Consider the following 26,712-nt stretch of genomic DNA (forward strand, 5'->3'; position numbering starts at 1 on the left):
AAGAAATAGAACAGTAATTCTATGACTCTCAGACTTTGCAAAGCTGGTCTTGTTCATAAACTCAGAGGAAGCTCAGAAGATGTCTGAGAATAATCCATGGTCTTGGCAGCAACAATTTTCCAACATAAATCTTAGTAGAAAATATGGTTTTTCACTCAGTCTTTTTCACTACTCATGTTGCCTGAACTAAGAGAATTTTCTGGTGCAGTTATCTTACCTTGGCCATGATTAAAATGTTTCCACTTCTCTGTTTTGTAGGTGTGAAAATGGGGGTGGGGGGGGGAAGGTAATTTATGTTGCCAATTCTCACCTCTATTCCTATTCCACCTGTTTTTATTCCCTGTTTTCATGACCAGAGCAAAGATGGTGGACAAAAACTGGAAACACTATGAATGTCAAGCACTACATTCAGAGCATTATGAATTAGATCATCCCACCTAAGTTAATTATGGCATGATATACAGCACAAAGCAGATTGGATCCCAGCTTAGATAAATGACTGTCTTTTCCATCTATAATTGGTCTGTCAATATGGGTTATTAGCAATAAAAAACCACGGTCTTGGGACAGATGTAATTCACAGACCCTACTCATAATATAACATACATAATGAGGCTCAGATGCCAAATTCTTCTCATTCTCATTCTTTCAGTTGCCAATGCAGGTGGTGTTTACCCCAAATCCATTTCCCCTCAGGATCACCATAATTAGTACTTACATAGAAAAAAAAATTCCCCTCCTACTTGGCTTAGATTAACACTTCCAATGTGAAAGTCTGTTTTGTACAGGATTTATGTTCTTTTCTAGTGTAATATGGCATTTTGGATGAAGCATAGGGTTCCCCAATGATGAGCAAGCTTTTCCTCAATGTCAGTGCTAAACCAGTTTTAACCTCTAATTTGGTCCACAGAGACCCAAATCTGATTTAAATGTTTGTATGTGTTCCTCTTCTGTGAACCTTTTAACCTCTCATTGTTGGCTGCTACTCTTCTGGCCTCTTTGCCTTCCCCTCGCTTGATGATGCTTCCTTTAAGAATTCCTGGAGTTTTTCATTTAATCATTGCATGCCCATATCGTGAAATTGTTTTACATTTTCTTTGTTAGTAGAAGTGACATAATTAGGAATTGTCCAGTCTTCTCTTTTTATTGAAAAGGGACGAATCTGTCAAAATAATATTAAAATCTTTTAAAAAGTAAATGAAACTGTTTCTTAAAACTTTTCACTTTAAAAATAATAAAATGTATACATTCAATGCTTTATTCAGATTAAGTTAACTCTTCTTCTTTTTCTAATGAGTCCAATTAGAGATTTTTCTTGCTTTCATGATTCAAACTTTGGTGTGATTATTTCCAAAATAAGTGGTTGTGTCTACTATAGTTAGGAGTAAAGAATAGGTCAGCAGGGTACCTTCAGAAAATTTTGGAAAATAAAGAATTCAATGATTTTCCTGGCTGAAGATGTAGGGCCTTAGACCAAACTTACTCAAAGAGAACCTCAAATGCTAATATGGTCTTTCAAATTTTTTTCTCCTTTGGCCACTGAAGCTGAGTCTTTGGTTTTAGGTCACCTACATGTGAATTCTGACTTTTGCCTTTTCCTTGCTGCATGTCCATGGCCAAGTAACTTAACTTCTTTTGCTTCAGTTTCTTTGTTTGTTTCTTTCTGCTGGGGATTGAACCCAGGGCCTTGGGCATGTGAGGCAAACACTCTAGCAACTGAGCTATATCCCCAGTCCAGTTCCTTCATCTATAAAATAGAGATGACTGCACTTCCCAACTTACAGGGTTATACTGGGAACTAGATGGAAAACAAGATAATAAAAGCACTGTGCTGGGCACCAGTGTTCAATAAAATTTAAATGTGGTTATAATTTATTTCTGGATGTAGGAGGATATGAATTCACTCCTCACATCACCCAATACATTTGAGAAGCATTATCTTAGAGTCATCAATATCTAAAAAAGAAACAAAAGAATGGTGAATTTTAAGATTTAAGCAAATAAAAATAGATTTTGGAGCAACCTATTAATAAGGCATTTAATAATAAGCTTTTCTGTGACCTTCCAGGTTGAATATATGCTAAATTTTCCCTCATAATTTCAGGCAATGAACAAAAAGTTTATAATCTAAATTTTTCTGTAGCTTCTCCATTTAAGTCTGAATTGGTAGTTCAATATTAATTTTCTTAAGAATATCTAGCTAGGTAATGAAACATGTCTTATTTATTTTTAATAACCTCATGGGAACTTAATCAATAGTCCAGACTTCCAATATTCTTCCTAGAATCTGGTTGACCAGAGTAGGAAAGAAGAAATGTTAGGCTTTTTTCTTGACTAATGGCAGATTTCCTTCCAGATCTCCTCATTATGTTAGTATGCATACACCCCCCACACACACACTCGCTCACACATTTATGATGTGAAAACAAATCCCAGAGTCAGTCTTGGGGTAACAATTGTTCCAGTAAGATGTAAATTAAAACCATGGGAGTGAAGCTGTGGATAATGAAAATGGAGAATATAAAAATAAAAAAAGTAACAAACAACAATAACAATAAAACTCAACAAGCTGAATCCCACTAGAGCTACATAAAAATAGGTTCAGTAGTTTCATTTGTTCAACACTCTATTTCTGAATGCTGTCGATGTGCCTGGCATTATTGCTAGGATTTGGGAATAAAAAATTGAAAACGATTTATTCACAAACATCTGGGTCAGAGAATTTCCAAGTAACTTGCCCAGAGTCATGCCTGATAAGCAACACCAAGATATAAACATAGTTTTGTCTCTAAAGTCTTTGTTTTCCCCATAATACCAAGTTGTCTATGTCAGCAGACCTTGCTCATGCATTGCCCCAATCTTCTCAGATCCCTTTTCCTAACTCTGTGGTAGATTCTGTCGTTTGTGTACTAAATACTTGCATCATTGCCTTGAATACATTGCTCTTGGACACTTGTCTGAATGGTAGAGTAAGTGCCTGGTAGAGTAAGTCCCATCCCCTTGTCCTCCCAATGCCCTCACAAACCCAGAGTGATACTTAGGCAATGATTGATTGGTGTGGAGGAGCCATCTATGAGACAGGAAGTGGTCCCTCACCAGACACTGAATATGCTGTCACCTTGATCACAGACCTACAGTCTCTAGAACTGTGAGAAGTGAGTAAATTTCTTTTGTTTAAAAGTTGCCCATTGATTCTTCCATTAATTTTATTAAAGCAAGCTAACTGAACTTAAACAAGCCTTTCCTTTGAAAGATGAATGCTATGTAGTCAGGTATTTTCTAAGATCTCATAAGCCTGTATAATTTAATGAGCTATTAAATATGTCTTAGCCTATAATTATGTCAGCTCCCCATTGTGTTAGAATCTATACATTGGAGGCAGATAATTTGGTGCTACCTACTCACTAGTTTGTTTAAAAGCAGTTGATGGTCAGTTAAAATAGGCTATTCTGTATTAATATACAACCTGTATAACATAATGTTTACTAACCTTCTGCTTCAGAAGAGAGTAAATTAAAAAAAAAAACTATATGTTGCAGAATAGAAATAACCCAATGAAAGCTAATACAATTGATATTTTTAGCATTGTGGAATGTGCACATTAAATATAATAGGTGTCACTAAGTTTATGATGTAAAAAGTCATAGAAAGTTTGAATAACAGATTATAAAACAGTATTCACGTTTTGACATTTTATCTTAATCTGAGTAACCAAGGGAAAATGATTTAATCCTTTTTCTTTTTTGAATTTTGTTTATAACATTTTATTTTATGTGCACATGTATTTTTGTTGTTTTAAAAGAATTAAAAAAATATGTTGAGAAGGTTATGAATAAAGAGTGTAGCATTAAAAATACATACGAAAGCTACTGTAACTATAGAATTTCAATAGTGAGAGTTTCATGGAAATAGATTACATGTACTCCTTCACAGCCCTAAATGCAGAGCTGAATAGGGGTAGTGTGGTCCACAAATCAGTATTCAATATAGCATATTCTAAAGCAGATTTCTCTTATTCCCAGGACACACAGTCACGGCCTATATTACCCTGTATCAGACTTGAAAGAAAAGTCCACTTTCTGCTATGTCCTGGCCCTTTATTCAGACATAGATGGGCATTGGGAAAAAATTTTTGCTTCCACTATACATGCTTCTTGGCAAGAAATATCTACAAACACTATGATCACCAATTTCTTGAAGGAGACTCAGCTCTACGGAGGCCACATTCTCCCCAAGGAACAAAAATAGAGTTAAGACCTTGCACTGATCAAGATTTCTCCCTCCAGCATCACATCTCTTCACACTTTCATCTGTTGGAGTCATCCACCCCTTGGAGAGACCTTTACATAGCAAACAGACATTTCCCATTAAACACTGCATAGGATTCCACTTCCTCTCGACAGTCAGTCTCTTTGATAAAGAGACAATATTCTAATTGCCTGGAGGAGAATATAACTTCAAAAATATGTTATATCCAACTAAAAGGTAGAAATTAAAAGGGGTAGGTACACATATGACTGCATATATGATGTGACGCTACATTGTGTACAACTAGAGAAGTGAAAAGTTGTGCCACAATTGTATACAATGAATCAAAATGCATTCTGCTGTTATATATCCCTAATTAAAATTACTTACTTAATTAATTTAAAAAAATCTAAACAGGATACAGGAGGGAAAAGAGATAGAAAAAACTCACATTCCATACTCTGTACAGATGGGAGAAGGTTGCTCAGTTCTCTGAGGCCTAAGCACATTCTTCTCCTCTGTCTTCCTTGCTGTCTTAGGGGCAGTGCTGTGGCTTCTGATTATTCTTTGGAACCACACTACAATTTCATTTGCTTTCATATTAAAACAAAACAAGATGAACAAAAACAATATGCACAGGAATTAGCTCAAATTTCCACTTGTACATGTAGGAATATTGTACCCTTGGCTATTTTACTAGATTTTGCTTTATTTTTATTAATAGTGTATTTTTCCATAACAATTGTCAAGTTACAGTTTCAGAGAACAATAAACATGTTAAAAATAAATATGATTGGAAATCTCACTTGATACACTGACAAACATGTTTCCTATTTCAGCTTTTTTATTTAATGTGTATTGTGGTGGTTCTTGATTTTAAGCATTTAATATGTTATTAAACACATCAAATTTTCAAAAAAAAAAAAACCTCAGCATTTTACCCATTTTAAAGTACCTTTGCTCTAAAATGAAACAGCATAGATTCAAATACTGGAAAATTCTTTTAAAAGAAGCATCAAAATTCTAAGGGGCATTAATTTCACCTAGTCTATGAAAATTTTCTTTCTTCAAATCCATAAACATCTAAGAAACAAAGGAATGAAATATATTTTATGTTAATAATATAGTACATGAGAGTGGATAAAAGGAGTAAAATGAAACCATAAAGGTAGATTCTGCATTATTCTAATATTCTCAGAAAAAAGAGGGTAAATAAAATAAATTTAAAGGGGTATAAAATAATTCCATAGCAAGTTGAATTAAGTGATGAAATTGTTTTACCCAAAGACAATATAACAATAAAATATTAAGATCTCAAAGGAAAAATGGAATGTACCTCACTGGACCATGTATTGGAGTTTTGGGGCCATTGGACATCATGATCAGGTTACTGTGTTTTGCATATGCTTCACAATATACTACTTAGTATTTTATCACTGTGTTAAATAAAGTTTTATAGACTGAGCTTGAAGACCAAGAAATGTACATTCAGAGGTAAACAGGTTGAGTATTGTTACACTATAACTTTCTATTATAGTGTAACAATACTCAACCTGTTTATTTGTTTCTCAAGTTTCTCATAACCCATTGAAAGAATACTCCACAAACTATCATGAGCAATATCTGGCACACTAATCGTGTATCTCAACTCTCTTCCCATTCATGAAAATACTAGAAGACAAAAATTCTTAAGACTTTTAATTATCGAGGAAGCCCTCTATGTTACATTTTAAGTAAAAGATAAATGGTGTATCTACCATAAACTGCTTATAAATTCTAGAAATACAGACACTGTAGAGAATTGCCATCAAGGATATTTTCAATATGCAAATAATTAAAAGATATCATTTGTTTTGTCAGACATTTTAGAGCCACTCTGAAGACTGGTATGTAGTAATTTTCAAAATGGATTATGAATTGTGGGACAAAACAAAGAGCAATGTACTTTATTATTACATTTTAGTAAGTCAAATGCACATTTGTACTTGTATTTATACAAAATTATCTCATAATAAGGTTATACAGTGGTGGTGGTGATGGACAGGTTTGAAAAGAAAGCAAGAGGGAATTTTGACTGCATTGTTTGGAATTTTTACTCTAAGGACATAGTCCTAGAGCTCCCTTTTAGTATTTTAATTCTGATCAGTAATAAAATCACTTTAAAATCTCGTTATTCTCCAAACTCCCCATCCCATTTCAATTATACTTACACATCAGCAAAGTGGGCCAATGATGGCTCTTAGAACTCTGATACAATGTTTTCAACGGAATGGACAAGAGCCCTTTACAATATGTCCACATAAGCCTTTTCCTTGCAGAAAGTCTTTTAGAACAGAAGTTTCCCATTTTTCCTAGTAAGAGGTGTGAATGTGTATTTTCCTCCAATAGTTATCCGTTCCCTTAGACATGTGCATGGTACTGCAGCTTCCCCAACTGGTATCTAACCTGGAACTTGAAATCAATCTTTTCGAGCTTCTGTAGAGCAAATGCACAGAGATCAACAGGAAGGTGGCATTAGCTAGGAAGTAATTCATGGATAAGACTGGAGCTAATACATGGACTCTTGAATGAGAATTGCAGGGACAACTCACTCCAGAATAGAGTGACTCCACAAAGCCCCTACCCTGCTGCCAACCTGCAAGACTCCTGGAAGAGTTGATGAGAAGTGGCAATTCCATGACTTCAGCCTCTGGAGCCTAAAAGTTGTAAAGGTCTTGAGCCACAGGATGTGGTGTCAGATCAGCAGAGGGAGAAGTCCCAGGTAGTAAAAAGCTCTGATATGTTAAGGAGTGAAACCTGAGGGACCCTCACTCAAAAACCAAGGGAGCTCCAAGACCTCCACCAGTACAGTCATTAGAGGGAAGATCCCGAATAACTATAAGACAGAGGTGCCCCCTGATTCTAATTCTAGTCTCAGGAGTCTGAGTTTTGAAGGTCTTGATGTTCAGAACACAACCTCAGATCAATAGAGGAAGAATTCCCTGGCCCTACTAGGATTACAGGTAAAGAAACTAAATGAGGTCTGAGGAGACCAAACACCACAGAATATGTAGAGCCAAACAGAGCTGTTCTCCTTACTGATGGGAGGAAAAAGGATTCATCTGACCAGAGGCCAAGTGGGTGGTGGGGTGGGAATAGTACCCAGGAAGACAAAAAATACACTCTGACCTGATGAAGATGCTAGTATTGTGATCGTGTAAGTTTTTTAATATTCTAAGTAAGTTAATGTATTTTTCTGGTCAGTCTTATTTTATCTAACTATACAGGTTTTTACATTCTTTGTTCAGAGGGCAATTTCTTCCGGGTTAACTCTCAAATACATTCAAAAATTTCTTTTAATAAATCCTTTGGAGGATATAGACATGGTGATGTTGGGAAAGAATCTGATAACCATCAAGAACAAATAGCCAGCTATCTGAGACCTTTGATATCAGTGTCCATCATGGCTGCTGGATTTTAAACCTGGCATTTCCAATTCTTTATATATTATATACTTGATATCAAAATTGGCATTCAGACAAATGAGCTTTCATCAATGAAATTTAAATGAAGAGATGGATCCAAATAATTTAATTTAAATCAAGTAATCAGATAAAAATATAGATGCCTTTAAATTCTAACTCACAAATTTTTCTAGGTGGCCAGACAATAAAGTCTTGATTTCTAAAACATGTCTGAAATGTAATGTAATATCTGTTGCTTCTAGGATTTTTTTCAACAGGACAGAGATTGTTAATACTGTTAATTATATTTTTCTGATATTTTAATTTTACAATTAATATGAGTAAATTAGATTTAACATAAATGGGATTAATCTTCATAAATATGTTTTCTTAAATGGATCAATTTTACATAAAATTTTAAGATTCCTTTGTTTCTGGGTCTTCACTAAAACTAGGTTAATAAGAGTTAAAGTTCTAACAGGTGTAATTCTATATGCAAAGGATCCAAAAAGGTTCAGCTATATTCCAACTAAAATACTATAAAAAGTATTTCATCTTATTAAGAACAGTAATTGTAAATAATTCAGAAATTTTTATAATTATTTCAGAATGTGAAGGTAAAAAGGGATTAACCACTAGGATAGAGATATAAAAAGGTTTATGAAAGGAAACAAAAATAAGGTTTGTGAAGGGAAATGATATAAGGTTTGTGAACTGAAAGAGATAAAAGTCTAAGTGATAAAAAGGTTTGAGCAAGGTATAGAAGGTTTGTATGTACTGAAGAGGTTATATATAATTAGCACAATCAGTTAAAGTTATTTAAGGCTTTTTCCTCTTTTAAAAAGCAAAATTCCTAATCTATGAGGCTAAAGGCCTTGCAAAGGGTCTCTGGCATGGAACATGCTTATGAAAACAGATAACAAAAAACTGCTCATTTACAAACATTTGATACATTTCAAGAGGGAGCAATAAAACTTCTAGGACAGTTGTTTCCAATTCAAAAGATGGAGACCAATGGTTAACTAAGCTTCCAAAAAGAAGTTGAGAGAAAATAAAATATTGATCCTTTCCCCAGACATAAGTAACATATTTATGTGATAATTTGAACCAAAGTTTAATCCTCTATATGTTAAGGTAATAAGAATTTCTTAAATTTTTTTTATTTTTTTCAATTTTTTTGTTTTAATTAGTTACACTTGAAAGTACAATGACTTTGATATATCATACATTTGAATCAGATGGGATATAATTTCTGAGAGTACAGGTTGCAGAATCATCTTGGTCATGCAGTCACATATATACACACAGTAATAATAATGTCTGTTTCATTCTACTATCTTTCCTATCCCCAAATCCCCTCCCCTCCCATCATTTCTCTCTACCTAATATAAGGTAATGCTATTCTTTTTTTCCTCACATCTTCATACATGTATTTTGTATAATAATGAGGGTCTCCTTTCACCATCCACAAAATTCCCCTTCTCCCTCCCTTTCCCTCCCACCCCTATTCCCTTTCTAGAGGTAATCTTTCTCCCTTGCTCTCCTTCCCAACCTCATTTTGAGACACCCCCTTATATCAGAGAAGACATTCAGCATTTGTATTTTTTTTTTTTGGACTGGCTAACTTCACTTAGCATAATCTGCTCTAATGACATCCATTTCCCTGCAAATGCCATGATCTTATTATTTTTTTTTGTGCTGAGTAATGTTCCATTGTGTATAAATGCCACATTTTTTTTTTCATTCATCCATTGAAGGGCATCTAGGTTGGCTCCACAGTCTAGCTATTGTGATTGTGCTGCTATAAACATTGATGTGGCTGTGTCCCTGTAATATGCTGTTTTTAGGTTTTTGGGTATAGACGGAGAAGAGGAATAGCTGGGTCAAATGATGGTTACATTCCCAGCTTTCCAAGCAATATCCATACTGCTTTCCAAATTGGCTGCACTAATTTGCAGTCCCACCAGCAGTGTATGAATGTACCTTTTTCCCCACATCCTCACCAGCACTTGTTGTTGTTTGACTTCCTAATGGCTGCCATTATTACTGGAGTGAGATGGTATCTTAGGGTGGTTTTAATTTGCATTTCTCTGATTACTAGAGATGGTGAGCATTTTTTCCTATGTTTCTTGATTGATTGAATATCCTCTTCTGAGAAGTGTCTGTAAAGGTCCTTGGCCCATTTGTTGATTGGGTCATTTGTTCTTTGGTGTTTAGTTTTTTGAGTTCTTTGTATACCCTAGAGATTAGAGCTCTATCTGATGTGTGAGGGGTAAAAATTTGTTCCCAGGATGTAGGCTCCCTATTCATCTCACATATTATTTCTCTTGCTGGGAAAAAAAAAAAAACTTTTTAGCTTGACTTCATCCCATTTGTTAATTCTTGGTTTTGATTCTTGTGCTATAGGTGTCTTATTAAGGAATTTGGGGCCTAGCCCCAAATGATGAAGATTAGGGCCTACTTTTTCTTTTGTTAGACGCAGAGTCTCTGGTTTAATTCCTAGATCCTTGATCCATTTTGAGTTAACTGTTGTGCATGGTGAGAGATATGGGTTCAGTTCCATTTTGTTTCATATATTTCCAGTTTCCCAGCACCATTTGTTGAAGATGCTATCCTTTCTCCAGTGCATGCTTTTAGCACCTTTGTCTAATATAAGGTAGTTGTAACTTTGTGGGTTAGTCTCTGTGTCCTCTATTCTGTACCATTGGTTTACCAGCCTGTTTTGGTGCCAGTACCATGCTGTTTTTGTTATTATTGCTCTGTAGTATAGTTTAAGGTCTGGTTTAGCGATACCACCTGTTTCCCTCTTCCTGCTTAGAATTGCTTTAGCTATTCTGAGTCTCTTATTTTTCCAGACGGATTTCATAATTGCTTTTTATATTTCTGTGAGGAATGCCAATGGGATTTTGATCAGAATTGCATTGAACCTGTATAGTGCTTTTGGTAGTGTGATTATTTTAATAGTATTAATTCTACCTATCCATGAGCAATGTAGATCTTTCCATCTTCTAAGGTCTTCTTCTATTTCTCTCTTTAGGGTTCTATAGTTTACATTGTATAGATCTTTCAACTCTTTTGTTAAGTTGATTCCCAAGTATTTTTTTTTTTTTTGAGGATATTGTGAATGGGGTAGTTTTCCTCATTTCCTTTTCGGAGGATTTGTCACTGATATACAAAAATGCATTTGATTTATGAGTGTTGATTTTGTATCCTGTTGCATTCCTGGGTTCTTGAAAGGTCTTGTAGAACTTAGCTGTATATCCATCCAGTCCTGGACTTTTCTTGGTTGGTAGACTTCTGATGGTGTCTTCTATTTCGTCACTTGAAATTTATTTGTTTAAATTATGTATATCATCCTGATTCAATTTGGGCAAACCATATAACTGTAGAAATTTGTTGATGCCTTCAATGTTTTCTATTTTATTGGAGTACAAGTTTTCAAAACAATTTATAATTATCTTCTGTATTTCTGAAGTGTCTGCTGTGATATTTCCTTTTTAATCCCATATGTTAGTAATTTGAGTTTTCTCTCTTCTTCTCTTCATTAGCATGGCTAAGGGTTTGTTATTTTATTTACTTTTTCAAAGAACCAACTTTTTGTTCTGCCAATTTTTTTCAGTTGTTTCTTTTGTTTCAATGGCATTGATTTCAGTTCTGATTTTTATTATTTCCTGTCTTCTACTGCATTGAATATAAATTTGTTCTTCTTTTTCTAGGGCTTTGAGATGTAATGTTAGGTCACTTATTTGTTGACTTTTTCTTCTTTTAAGGAATGAACTCTATGCAATGAAATTTCCTCTTAGAACTGTCTTCATAGTATCCCAGAGATTTCCATATGTTGTATCTTTGTTCTCATTCACCTCTAAATTTTTTTTAATCTCCTCTGTGATATCTTCTGCAACCCCTTGTTCATTCAGTAGCATATTATTTAGTCTCTGGATGTTGTAATAGCTTTTATTTCTTATTTTATCATTGATTTATAATTTCATTCCATTATGATCTGATAGAATGCAGGGTAGTATCTCTACTTTTTATATATTCTAAGAGTTGCTTTGTGGCATAGTGTATGGTCTATTTTAGAGAAGGATTCATATGCTGCTGAGAAGAAAGTGTATTCACTCATTGAAGAATAAAATAGTCTATATATGTCAGTTAAGTCAAAGTTGTTGATTGTATTATTGAGTTCTATAGTTTCTTTGTTCATCTTTTGTTTGGAAGATCTATCCAGTGTTGAAAGAGGTGTGTAAAAGTCACCCAAAATTATTGTGCTGTGGTCAATTGGACTTTTGAACTTGAGAAGAGTTTTTTTGATAAATGTAGACACTCCATTGTTTGGGGTATATATATTTATAATTGTTAAGTCTTGTTGGTGTATAGTTACCTTGAGCAGTATGTAGTGTCCTTCTTTATCCTTTTTGATTGACTTTAGCTTGAAGTCTACTTTATTTGAAATGAGGATGGAAACCTCTGCTTTCTTCCACAGTCTATGTGAGTGGTATGATTTTTCCCAACACTTCACCTTGGGTGTTTATTTATATATTTTTTGACTGAATCTGCTAGTCTATATCTTTTGATTGGTGAATTTAGGCTATTAACATTCAGGGTTATTATTGAGACATGATTTGTATTTCCAGCCATTTCTGTTTATTTCTGGTATTTAATGTGACTTGGTTTCTCCTCTGATTAGGTTTTCATTTAGTGTAATCCCTCCCTCTGATGATTTTCATCATTGTTTTTTATTTTCTCTTCATGGAATATTTTGCTGAGGATGTTCTGTAGTGCAGGCTTTCTAGTTGTAAATTCTTTTAACTTTTGTTTACCATGGAATGCTTTTATTTCACCATCAAATCTAAAGCTTAGTTTTGCTGGATGTAAGATTCTTGGTTAGCATCCATTTTCTTTCAGAGCATGGTATATGTTGTTCCACGATCTCTTGGCTTTGAGGGTCTGGGTTGAAAAATCTGCTGAGATATGAATTGTTCTCCCCCCATATGTGATCTGATTCCTCTCTCTTGTGACTTTTAAGATTCTATCCTTATTCTGTATGCTAGGCATTTTCATTATACTGTGCCTTGGTGTAGATCTGTTCTAATTTTGTACATTTGGTGTCCTGTGAGCCTCTTGTATTTGGTTTTCCAATTCCTTCTTAATACTTGGGAAATTTTCTGGTATTATCTCATTGAAGAGATTGTGCATTCCTTTGGTTTGAAACTCTGTGCCTTCCTCTATCTCAATAACTCTTAGATTTGGTCTTTTGATGCTGTCCCATAATTCTTGGATGCTCTGTTCATGGTTTCCTACTATCTTCACTGTGTAGCCAACTTTATTATCCAGATTGTATACTTTGTCTTCATTATCTGATGTTCTGTCTTCCAAGTGATCTAGTCTGTTGGTTATGCTTTCTATTGAATTTTTTATTTGGTTTATTGTATCTTTCATTTCAAGGATTTCTGACTGTTTTGTTTTGTTTTTTTTATCAGAGTCTCTATCTCTTTCTTGAAGTCATCTTTTGCTACCTGTATTTGCTCTCTTATCTTGCTGTTGGAGTGATCAGTTTTTGCCTGTATTTGCTCATTTAGGTCATTCTTTAATTCACAGATCATTTTAATTATGAATCTTCTGAACTCCTTCTCTGACATTTCATCAAATTTGCTGACAATGTGTACTGTTATTATAGTGTCCTGATTTGTTTGGGGCACTTTCCTCCCTTGTTTTTTCAGTTGCCTATGTGTCTTCCTTTCAGGCAGCATGGATCTGAGATATTATAGTTTCTACCCTATATTCTTTTTTTAAAGAGAGAGAGAGAGAGAGAGAGAGAGAGAGAGAGAGAGAGAGAATTTTTGATATTTATTTTTCAGTTTTCCGTGGACACAACATCTTTATTTTTATGTGGTGCTGAGGATCGAACCCAGTGCCCGTGCATGCCAGGCTAGCACATTACCCCTTGAGCCACATCTCCAGGCCTCTACCCTATATTCTTGTAGTACCCATGCAGAGTGTCTGTACCTCACCTTGATGTTGGTCTTCCAGATCTAACAGGTGTCCCTCAATGTTTACTACTGCAACTAAAGGTGGTGGCAGCAATAGCCAAGGTAACTCGAGATAATAGTGGAGATGCCCCAAGATGGATGCTATATCTTACAGATATGGGGCTGAAATGGTGGGCCTTACACTGTCTTTGGAATGCCTGCTCTGAGATGCAGCTGCTTCTAGGCCCTTTCTGTTGTCAAAAGGTAGGGGCTACTGCATGGGGAAGGCTATGGTGGTGTCTGCACTGTCCCAAGATGGAACTGTGTTAGGCTTGGTCTCCCAGGCTTGGGGGAGGGGCAGACTCAAACCTACCCTGGACCTGGGTCCTGCACAACTCTGTGAGGGCTGATCTGGTCCAGGCCCAACTTCCTGCGGTAGTCTGCTGGTTAGAAGGGGCAGTCCTGTGCCTGAGGCTGGGATGCAGCTGGTGTCTGCCAGTCGCAGGATGGACCCAGGCCTACTGTGAGTCTGGGTCCTGCACATGGCAGTTTATTATCAAATTTCTAATATCTAAGCTTTTATGTCCTAGCTACAGATTTATGTACTGACAATATAGAATAAACTCTTTCTTTGCCTGTGAAATAATCTTCCCATGAGAATGTTTATTATGACTGATGTCCTTTTCAGAAACAATAGTAAAATTTTTGCAGCTTCTCATTCTTCGTTAATTCTTTTTCCTACTCTTCCTTCTTTTTAGCTAGGTGTCAATGAATTAAAGCAGATAAAAGTGAGTTAGTGCATGGTTTTGTTGTGCATATTGGCTATATTGTCCATATTCTGCCTAATACCACTCAAGCAGCATCTGATATCATTTTATTATTATTGAAGTGATAGTCATAAAATAGTTCTGTTACTTTTTCATGTTCTTTGTACTGAGAGATTATGAGATTTCTGTGATTCTATTAGTATTCAGATAAGTCTACTGACTCTCTTTTACAAATGTAGTTGAGAGCATCTTCAGTTTATTTGAAGCACTGATGCCATATTTATCATATTTTAATTCTGAAGAAAACTCCCCAAACCCTTGTTGACTTAAAAAAGCCACTGAACAAAGTCTACTCATTTCTTGTTCATAATTTTCAATATCTGTCTAGCAATGGGATTATGTGCACTGAAAGAAGACTAAAAAATATTACTGAAGTGCTCCATTGATTAAAGGAATTTGTTGAATGTGCTAAAGAAAGAACTGATAAAAAAATGTATCCCTTTAAGCATTGAGGCTGTTCTTAAAATTGTCCACAGTGAATATGAAAAGACATTTTGATTTGTAGTGGATAATTATTATAGTACTTTATAAGACTGCCATTTAAAATGGATTTCATCACTTGAATAACTTGATTTAGTAATGTGGATATTACTAAGTATTCTTCTAGCTTGGGAACAAGAAGAGAACAACAATTAATTGATTGTCATCAATTATAATTTTAATGCTCTCTTATATCCACAGATTTTTTTAAATGTTAAGAAATACAATACAATACTGAAGAATAGAAAAGTAAGCTATGTCATAAAATATGGTATTATATGCTTCCACAAAGCAAATTTGAAGATCAAGTTTGACTATGTGTTAACTATGTGCCATCCCATGTTGAGTATATTGGTGCACACTGCTAATGCTGAACATTATGTTCTCCTTAATGAATCTTCAAAGGAAAAAAAAGCATGAAATATTTTAGACAGGATCTTGGTAGAAGCTATGTCATAATTTAAACGGAAAACTGTAAGGAATTTTAAAAGCAAATTCTGCAAAACATTACAGTGTTAAAGAGAGGCAAATCTTCAGGGAAATATAACTAAATAGAAAGAAATATAGTTTAGATGTTCATGGTTTACTTCACAAAAACAAAAAAATAATGCTTTAGTACAAGTATATCCAACATATAGTTTTTTTCTTTTTATCTCAACATGCATATGTTAGGGACTGACCTGTATTAAAATATTTCATGTATTGAAGTCCTATCTCCTGGTACCTCAGATTATGATTTATTTGGAGACAGGATCTTTTTAAAAGGTGATTTAAGTAAAATGAGGTTATTAGGATGGGCCCTAATTTAATATGACTAGTGTCCATGAAAAAGAAAGTAGAACACATACATACAGAGGAAAGAAGATGTAAAGATACTAAAAAAAGGATAGCATTTATTAACCTACAAGAGAAACCTCAGAAGAAACCAACCCTGCTAACTTATCCCTTGATGCCAAGCTTCTAGTCTTCAGAATTGTAGGAAAATAAACTTATGATGTTTAAGCCACAAATTTGTGATACTTTATTATGACAACCCTAGCAAACTAATGCAGACAATTGGAAATAATCCAGTTTAACTAGGTACCTCACATTTTTATTTACTAAATCTGGTAACCCTCTGTAAGAGAGAATGAAAAGTAAAGCTGCCTCATACCATACCCATTTTCAGAAACTGCAAGGATATGGCCTGGATGATCAGCCAAAGGTGGCTTCAAGAGAAATGATCTCAAATGTTGAGGAGCAAATGATTCTAATCTCAGCACATTTTCTGAGAAAAGAGGAAAAAAACACTTCCTAATTCAATTTTATGCTACCAGACCCCTGATATAGAAACTTAAGGAGAAAATTGCAAGAAGAGCAATTTATAAACCAATCAGACTCATGAACACAGATGCAAAAACACTAGACAAGATGATAGTAAATAGAATCTTTAATAAGTAAAGGGGATAATACACTTGCAGCAAGCTATTACAAAGTTAGTTAATGTAATTCATTGTATTATTATAAGAGAGAAAAATGCGTATATTCATTTTAAAGAAAAAAAATCATTTGATAAAATTGAGCACATATTCAAGATATTTTTAAAAGGAAAAATCTTAGTAATCTAGTTCTTTCAGAGGATCTCCAGTCTGGTAGAGATTATCAGTCAGGGGTAACATTTTAAAAATTTTCCCCTGGAGACAATGATGTTCTACTTGGACATTTTATACTGCATTACACATCCTAATAATCACAGTGAGGCATTAGTGTAAAGAAAGTACATATAAAATGTGTGGGATGAAACAAAATTGTTATTATTCACAAATTATATGATTGGGTAAGTGAATATATATAAAATAATTCGAAGACTATATATAACAAATGATAAGAATTTTCTGGTTATTAATTTCTTAAAATCAATTGTATATCTACATATCAGGAAAAGTAGCTTAAACATAAAAATAAGAAGTGTCATTTACAATAGAGTAAAACATAAAGAACCTTGGAATACATTTAACAAAACATGTCTAAGACCTTTATAGAGAAATTTTGTAGCCTTACTGAGTAAAAAATTTAAAAGACCAAATCAAATGGGGATATTCACATTTTCATTCATTTAAAAACACAATAATATCCTTGTTATATAGTTTCCGTCTTGTAATTATTATGTAATTCTCATGAAATCATATAACATAAGATAGGCAGTTTTTTGTCTTAAGATTAAAAATAAATTATGGATTAATAAATTTTTTTCCCTAAGAGTGTAAAATAAGTAGCAAGACCAGACCTGATTGTACATTTCTTTGTTTCTTAAGTCCCTGTTTTTTCCACAATGCCAGTAGAGCAAAGACTGTTAGTTCCCTGCAGTTATCATTAGATACCTCTTACCTGCTTTGTGCACTCCTTTCTAGGCTTCTACATACTTTGCTTCTGCTATGTCACACATTTAATCATAAGAAGATTGTCTTTGGTCACTGGAATCTTCTTGCCTACACAGGAAGTCAGAAATATTTAGCATTTTTACATACTTCTCATTCCCTGCAAATCCCTAGGTAATCCATGGCCTCCTGGGCAATAAAAGAACTGAAAGTGCCCAAGAATTTCACAATACCATATCCAATCCCATAGTGTCCCAATAGATGATGACTGAATGGTTTGGGATTACAGAAGTTCAGCTCCTTTACTTCAAGACCAAAAAACCTTTGACAGGTACTTTCTGCCCCTGAGCTCCCTGTATGATCAGGCTGAGTCTAGAAATCACTTGAAATTGTAACCTTACATGGATTCTTCCCCTTTTCTATCATGCCTCCTTCACTCCCATAACAGTTTTAGAAACACTTTCATCTAAAACTTTGACTTATAAGGGAAAACATCACTCACTAAACTAAAATATATTTATTTGAAATTCACAATCTAGATATAGATCACCAAATCATATGAATGTGTGTTTATTGCATGATCTTTATAAAATGTATACTGAATCTGGAATTAGAAGTAATTTAAGGTGATTATTCAATTATAATAGTGTTCATTTAATTCTTTACTTAGTAATTTTATTCTTTGGGCTTTCATTTGTTTCCTTTGATAAATGGATATAGTAAATCAGATGTTTTCTAAGGCAGTAGATCTCAACTTGGGGCAATTTTGACCCGCTGTGCCCCAAGAGACATTTAGTAATATCTGGAGATAATTCAGGTTATAAAAACAGAAGAGGGGGTACTACTGGTCCTTTGAAAGGGCAAAATGAAGGAGTGCTACTAAATAACCTATAATGACCAGGACAATACCTGCAACAACAACAAAAAAATCATCCAACCCCCAAATCAGTAGTGCTGAGGTTAAGAAATCTTGATCAAAGATCCCATCAGTCTCTAGTATTCAGTGAGTTATTAATTATATTTTGGTCTGCATTTAAGTCAGTTCTTCATTTTGAGATGGATTCAATAGATTTTAATCCTATGAGAAACTAGTCAATTTGTGCAAATAGCTTGGTACTAACTAATTAATTACTGATCTGTTTATAAGCAGATGATAGGCAGTGTTTTAGTCAGCTTTTCTGCTACTGCAACTAAAAGACCTAAAATGAACAATTTTATATTTGGGGCTCATGGTTTCAGATGTCTCAGTCTCTAGGCAGCTGACTCCACTGTTCTGTGCCCAAGATGAGGCAGAACATTATGACAGAAGTATATGGTGGAGGAAAGCAGAGCAGGGAATAAGGCTCCTAGAAGGAGAGAGAGAGAGAGAGAGAGAGAGAGAGAGAGAGAGAGAGAGGGAGAGGAGAGAGAGAGACTGACTCTGACTCTCCTTACAATGGACAAAAATATAAACCCCAAAGGCACACCTCCAATGACCCACCGTTTCCATTCATATCATACCCTCCTACAGTTACTACCCAGTAGTTAATCCCTATTAGGGGATTACCACACTGATTAGGTTAAGGCTTTCATCATTTTGTCTCTAAACTTTCTTACAATGTCTCACACATGAGATTTGGGGGAACACCTTATATAAAAACCATAACAGTCAGTTATGGTAGACTACCTCTGCATAGACACACAATCTGTGTAAACTAACATTCAATGTCATTTCTACTGCTATATAAAAGACATTTTTAAAAATGTGGAACAGTGAATAAATATTACATAATGAAAGTAAATACAATATTAATTTCTTTAACATAAAGTGGCATGGGCAAATTATAATACAATAATCATAGTCAGTTTAATTAAAAGGCTATATGAAGAGTGTGCAGTTTTTGAGTTTTTATCTTAATGTCAGTAACTGAGAGAAATTAATTTAATACTCTAAATTACTCTTCTTAATAGTGCAGGTTTCCAATGACAGTTGCCATGTTACAGTTTTATGGAACAATGAACATACTAAAAGGAGCTGTCATTAGAGGTCCAATTGTTATATTTACCAAAAAAGTTCCTATTTCATTTTTTCATTTTTCAACTTACCATATATCATGATAATTGTGGATTGAATGTGTTTAATGTGCCATTAAAACACCTTAAATTAAACAATGTATTGCTCTATTCTCTAGTTATGTATTTTGCCCCTTTTGAAGCCCAATTGCTTTATAATGAAGAATAATTTAGAGTCCAATATGGAAGCCAATGAAGAAGAAAGTATTACAATCTCATGATGGAATTAGTTCTATATACTATATAAATAATTTCTTTCTATAAACCCTTACCTTAAAATTTAAAAAAAAGAAACATATGTAATGATAAAACTATTTGTGGTTAATAAGTACATGAAGGTGGATAAAGAAAATGAAATAAAACATGAAAGTTGAGTTCCAAAGGTAGAAACTTGGTTCTGGATGCTGGCTTTACTCTTGTTTTAAGGTTGAGGAAAAGGCTATAAATAAAATAATTCTAAAGAGCTTGTAAAATGATTCTATGGCAAGATGGATTGATTTAAACTGCTTTACCTTAATATAGAACAACAATGACATAAGAATCTTGCCCTGCAACAAATACATTTAGGCCTTTGAAAGTGAAGACAAGAGTATTGTGCTTTGTGTTGCTTTTCCAATATGCTACCTCATATGTCATCATCACATTTCTTTATGATCAACAGGACTTTGTAAACCATACCTTGAAGATCAAAAATCATAATTACCGAGATAAGTTTGTACAAGACAGAAAACATAGTATGGCACTATCCAAACTATTTGTTTATCAAATTTCTTATAACCCATATAAATAATGGCCTACTAACTTTTGTGAGCAATATCCAGTAGGTTGCTTCTGCATTTCAGCATAAGATACTACTCAAGATATTTTTGGAAAAAAAATATTTTTAATTGTTTTGAACAAGGTTTTCTTCTAAAATAAAATTAAAATTCTATCCATAGAATATGCACAAAGTCTGAAAATGTCGAAAAGTATATAAAATACCATCAGAGACATTTTTACTCCATAAAATAATAAAATCATGGTGTGTTTCCAGAATTTATGACACAGATAAAGAATAATAGTAAGTATGTATTATTAATTGTGGGAGAAAAATTGAAAAATGGTATATATTAGCATATTATTACATTTATGTAACAGTCAAATGTGCATTTATATTCATGTGAAATGAATCCTAGTAAGTAATCCTATTGCAGTAAGGTTATAAGGTGGTGGAGTTGAGAGAGGGAATTGAGAAAAGTTAAGAAATAATCTTATTGTAACTGTATGTTTAGAATTTTTACAGTAAGAAAATAGAAAAACACATTAATATTTTAACTCTGTTAATAACAAATCACCTGCAAAACAATTCACCCCCAATGTAGATGCTCCAAGCATTGTGGTTACACGTAGGAACAGCTACTGTCACCTCAAAGATCATTGCCCAATTGCCAGAGATCTGGATTAGAATCCCTTTACTGTCACAAGCCACCCAAGTGATCCTAGACCAATCATCATTTCCCTATGCTCCAGATTCTCTATACTTATAATGAGAAGTTTTAAGGTTTTGTTCTGCTTTACTGTTTCAATTATTTATCAAGTCATGTAAAAATCTGCATCAACCCAATGGCGTATATTAACTCTTTGAACTCTTCACTTTATGGTGGTGTCACAATATCCTTTTGAAAATGTGAAAATCAACACTATTGATAAAAGTGTTTCCAATGGGATATGGAAAATGTCACATAAAGTGTTTACACACATGACCACACCACAGCTCAAAGCATGACTAAAAATCCCATTCTCTGAGTGATTACTTCTGACTTTTAATAATATCCCCAGGCCACTATTGTTACGCCCACTTCCTGAACAAAAATCACTGGGAATCTAATTGCTGAACTGTTCCTTCTTCATGACACATGTATAGAAGCCAAAATTTCATATCATTCTTGGGAATATCAAGACCAAGCCCAAATGTGTAAATAACTCCTCTCAAATCCACATTACTGAGATGCCACAATATCCCAAATTAAGGGTGTTCTCTTTGCTTCAATCAACTAAGTAAACCTGAGTTTACTTGACTCCAGGTGTGTTTTTACTGTCTTTGACTCCCAGAATTTAACACTTCCTTCTGAAAAACAACATTGTTACTCATATAAACTGTGTCTTCTGTCACAAGGTACTGCTATAGTGAAGAAAAAGCTTTACTTTGAAATTATATTGAAATAAAACATACAAACAAAAACAGAGAGGGGTTAATCTGCATTCCTTGACACTAGTGTTTATATTCTCATATTCTCTTCTCATTCCTTATGTCTATATCACTTCATTAATTATTTAGGCCTTTGTTTCTTCCACAGATAACATTAAACACATCCATCACTTGTAGACAATTATATTTAGAAATGCTTCATATATTCATATACATACATATGTGTGTACATATGTGTGTGTGTGTGTGTGTATCTCCTTCAAGTCATTTGTATCAGTTGTCTATTGCTATAACAAATTACCCCCAAATTTAGTGACTTAAAACAACAAACACTTATTATCTCACAGAGTCTGTGAGTCAGGAATTAGAGGGTGACTTTATTTTAAAATCGTAGCTGACTCAGAGACTCTCATAGGGTTGTAGAAAATCTTTCCTGAAACCTCATGAGAGACATAAATAAATGGTTTAATGTATATTAACTTCTTAGAAATTTATTTACCTATTGACAGAGGTATTATTAATTGTAAATTAATCAGGTATTTTTATATAAGCAGAATCATATGAAGAACCCACAACAACCCTATGAATCCATGTTTTCTCAAATACAGACAGTGAGGTTCAGGTAGTTTAAATGTCTTGCCCTGTATCACATAATTACAGGAATATAGACTAAGGATATAAAAACAAATTTATCTAACATCCCAAATAGTACTTTTAGTACAAGATGTGTTCATTCATTCAGAGAAAATAAAGCAATTGTAAAAAATGAAGGCAGTTAAGAGAGAGAGAGAGAGAGAGAGAGAGAGAGAGAGAGAGAGACAGAAATGAATGTTCACTAACCAGTCCTAATTGGATAACATGAATGTTTGCATAAATGATCTCACTTAATCAAGTTCATTCTCTTATTTAATCAAGTCTATTTACAACTCCTAGTCCAGAAATGTCTCATTGGTTAAAAAAATTACATTAAAAGACTTTCCAAATAAATAGTGAACTTATGTCACCAGGAATTCCAAAACACTTTCCTACATGTGTGAGCATCAAGGTCCAAAGGAGAAGTCATTATAATTTGTTTTGATAACTTTAGCCCCACTTTCCTATGGCCGTTTCCTTCTAAGCAATTTTATTTCTCATTTTCCTTCCTTCTATGGAACAGAGAAAGATCAGTATACCTTTTATGGAAAAAATCAGATTTTATTTTTATTTATTTTTTGTTTATTTCTTCTAATCAGTTATACATGACAACAGAATGCTCTTAGATTCATTGTACACAAATGGAGCAGGGTCACACCATTTGTGCAATCATATAAGTACCCAGGGTAATGATGTCCATCTCATTCTACCATTTTTCCTATCCCTATGCCCCTCCCCTACTCTCCTCCCCCCTTTCCGCACCCAAAGTTTAAGTCAGATTTTTAAATGTCTTCTCAACTCTAGCATTTTAAGGCATTTATTTTTAACTGTGGCTATTCATAAAGCAAGAAGTGAAGGAGGGGTATGGCAAATAGGACCTAAGAAGTTAAAATTTTTAATTGTAAAAATAAAACGATTACAAATAATTTCAGGTAATATTTTCAACACTGAAAGGAATAGATACTAAAGAAAGAAGAAACACTGGAAGTAGTACAGTCAATGAGAAACTCCATTAAGCAGAGTTAGTTGTGTGTCTTCCATATGCACTTTAAAATATATGCCAAGTGAAGCTGCATGCATTTTCTTTGATCACAACACTAAACTTTAAGCTGACAGTGTAAGGGGAATATTCAAGATTTGGAGTCAGAAAAAAATGATTTCTAATTTTAATTTTATCATTACTAGTAACATAACCTTGGGCAAGCTTATTAACGTGTGATTATTTGTAAAATAAGGGTGCTAATACTGCTAATTTTTTCCTGGTTGTGGAAAGATTAAAATTAATGCAGGTATTTGCTTAATATGGTATAAAAGCTTAGGAAGCAAGATTTAATCATCATTTATTTATTTGCTTATGGGGAAATGTGCTATTTTAGAAGTGCTAAAAAGAGAAAATGTTCCTCTACCCCTTCCTGGCAAATCAGTTAAGTCTCCAGAACTTGCCTCCCACTTGTCCCTAGGTGAAATTACCTATACCTAATAATTGCCAAAGTCTGAAGCTGGCTTGAAGAACATGTTTTCTTCAGTACAAGAAATAACTTTCTTTGTGTGAAGATTCCAGATATTAAGCAGGCTTATCTCAGCTATGTTTCTGTTTAGGAGACTGAAATTTCTCAATTTTTATTTGCTCAACTGAGTTCAAAATGAGTTCCCACTTAAAATACTAAGGTACTTATTTTAGCTAGCTCAATAAAAATTGATAAATGTGTGTTTGTGTTCCCAATCCTGTATATAAGTTGATATTTAAGAAAAATCCTTTAAAATTTTTACAGATATATGATTTTTTCTTTTTTTTCTTTTTCTTTCTTTTTTTTTTTGCTCACAGTCAGAAAAATATTCCTTAAAGATATGTAACTAATTATGAATCAGTTTTTGAAATTCTTTTTTATAAACAGCTGCCAAAAAATAAATGACATGTTGATAGATCTTTATGGACTAATATTTATATTACTTACATGTGTTCAATCATGAACTGTGAAGAAATAGAAAGATAACATTCCACTGACCCCTAAACTTAGAAAAGACTGATTATCAGTCAGTAAGGACAAGTTTGTTTTATCAGTAGGAAACTTTGTAAAGCCTGGCTTGTCTGAAGATTCAAAATTTGAGAAACTTGAAAAGAATTTGTTCTTTCCTAGTTCTATCAGGAGGATGTCACCAACCAATGGGGACAAAGCTCAGTTCCATAGTAGCTTAGGTTTTAATTTATTTTCTGTATTTTATAGAATGAAATTTTTAAAGGGATATTTTTCAGTTTCTCACTAAACTCCACCTCTCTATACTTCCCCTGGAGGGGTTTTGGAACTTGAGAGGTACATTATAGCGAGTGTATTTTACTTGCGTCCTACATACAAATATTCAGAGTATGCATTTCTATGCAATCACCCTGAAATATCCACTGAAACCTTCATTACCCCAAATCATACTGTTATATATCTGACAGTTGGGTACAATGTTGCTGTGAATATTTTCCTCATATCATCCTCCCTTCTTTGTGGTTATACTGTTTCCTGTCCTCCCCCCCCCCCGCCCGTGGTAATAACACAATGTATCCTAATCACATAGAAATTTGGATCTTAGTCGGAATCTTTGAACCCAAGAGCAAAAGCTATCATTGGAGTTAATTTTTTGAGTTCTTTGTATATATCCTGGAGATTAATGATCTATGTGAGGTGCAGGTGATAAAGCTTTTTTCCCATTCTATAGGCTCTCTGTTCATGTTCTTGATTGTTTCCTTTCTGTGAAGAAGCTTTTTAGTTTGATGCCATCCCATTTATTGATTCTTGATTTCACTTCTTGTTCTTTAAGAGTCTTATTGAGGAAGTCCATTCCTGAGCCAACATGATGAAGAGTAGGGCCAACGCCAAAAAAACACGTAGCCCAATTCATAAATGGGCAAAGGAACTGAACAGATACTTCACAGAAGAAGAAACACAAATAGTCCAAAAATGTATGAAAAATGCTCACCATCTCTAGCAATTAGAGAAATGCAAATTAAAACTATACTGGGATTCCATCTCATTCCACTCAGAATGGCAAGATTACAAGGGACAATCACTGTTGGCAAGGATGTGGGGAAAAGGGTTCACTCATATTGCTGATGGGATAGTGAATTGGTACAACCATTCTGGAAAGCAGTATGGAGAATCTTTAGAAAATTGGAATGGAACCACCATTTGACCCAGTTATCCCATTCCTCAGCTCATACCCAAAGGACTTAAAATCAGCATACTACAGTGATGCAGCCACATCAAAGTTTATAGCAACTCAATTCACAATAGCTACACTATGGAACCAATGTAGGTACCCTTAAACAGTTGAATGGATAAAGAAAATGTGGTATATATACACAATGGAATATTATTCAGTCATAAAGAAGAAAGAAATTATGGCATTTTCTGGTAAATGGATAGAACTAGAGAATATCATGCTATGTAAAATAAGCCAGTCCCAAAAAAACAAAGGCCAAATGTTCTCTCTGATATTTGAATGCTAACCCATAACAAGAGAGAGTAGGAAGGGAAAGAAGTTCATTCTATTAGATAAAGGAGAATAAAGGGAAGAGAGAGGGGATGGGAATAGGAAAGACAGTAGAATGGATTGGACATAACTTTCATATGCTCATATATGAATACATGACCCCACATCATATTCAACCACAAGAATGGATCAAAATTGTACTCCATTTATGTATATGTCAAAATACACATAATACTGTCATGTATATCTGAAAAAAACAAATGAAAAAATTTAAAAAATAAGATTTAGGGAATATGCAACAATAAAAAAAGCTACCATTGGAATCACCTATAGCAAATCAGAATAAAATGGACCAAGATATCGTACTGTGAATATATGAATATATAATAATGTATACCATTATTAGGTATAATTATAATACACCAATAAAAATAAATGAAGGAATGGAAATGCATATTAAATTTAACTTTCAATAAGGTAATGTAAAAGAATTGAAGTTCTTGCTAATCCAACATGGTGGCTGGCTCATAAGAGGGACTCAAGTGATATGAAATTCTTCATTATCCAAAATTAACTCTTTTCTACAGAGGAAGAAAAGGAAAGTTCACTGAAATAGAAATGCACATCCTATTTTGGTACAATGGCTTTATGTTTGTACTGAGCCTCTTGCTGAAATCAACCAAAAATTACAGATGGATAAAAAGTAACATTTTTAAAAACATTACTTAGCTAATAAAACAAGAAAGAATGATAGGACCTGATCTAAGTGTAAAGCTGGAACCAGATAATTCATCTGAGCACAGTAGCTAATTTTGCCCTAAGGGAATCTACTAAATTTAAATGTAAGTTTTCAAAATTCTGGTTTAGGATACAAAACACAAAGTGCAATAGGAATCCTGTCCTCCAAAACATGGCACCATATAGGTTACCGTCTCAGGATAAATGAAAAGTACGGGTGAAGCTGCTTTACATGTTACTTGCCCTAAGGAATTGCAAGGAATACTGCCTGGATGATAAGCCAACAAAATGGACTCA

This window comes from Callospermophilus lateralis, chromosome X (assembly GCF_048772815.1).
Source record: "Callospermophilus lateralis isolate mCalLat2 chromosome X, mCalLat2.hap1, whole genome shotgun sequence".
In the NCBI taxonomy this organism is placed as follows: Eukaryota; Metazoa; Chordata; class Mammalia; order Rodentia; family Sciuridae; genus Callospermophilus; species Callospermophilus lateralis.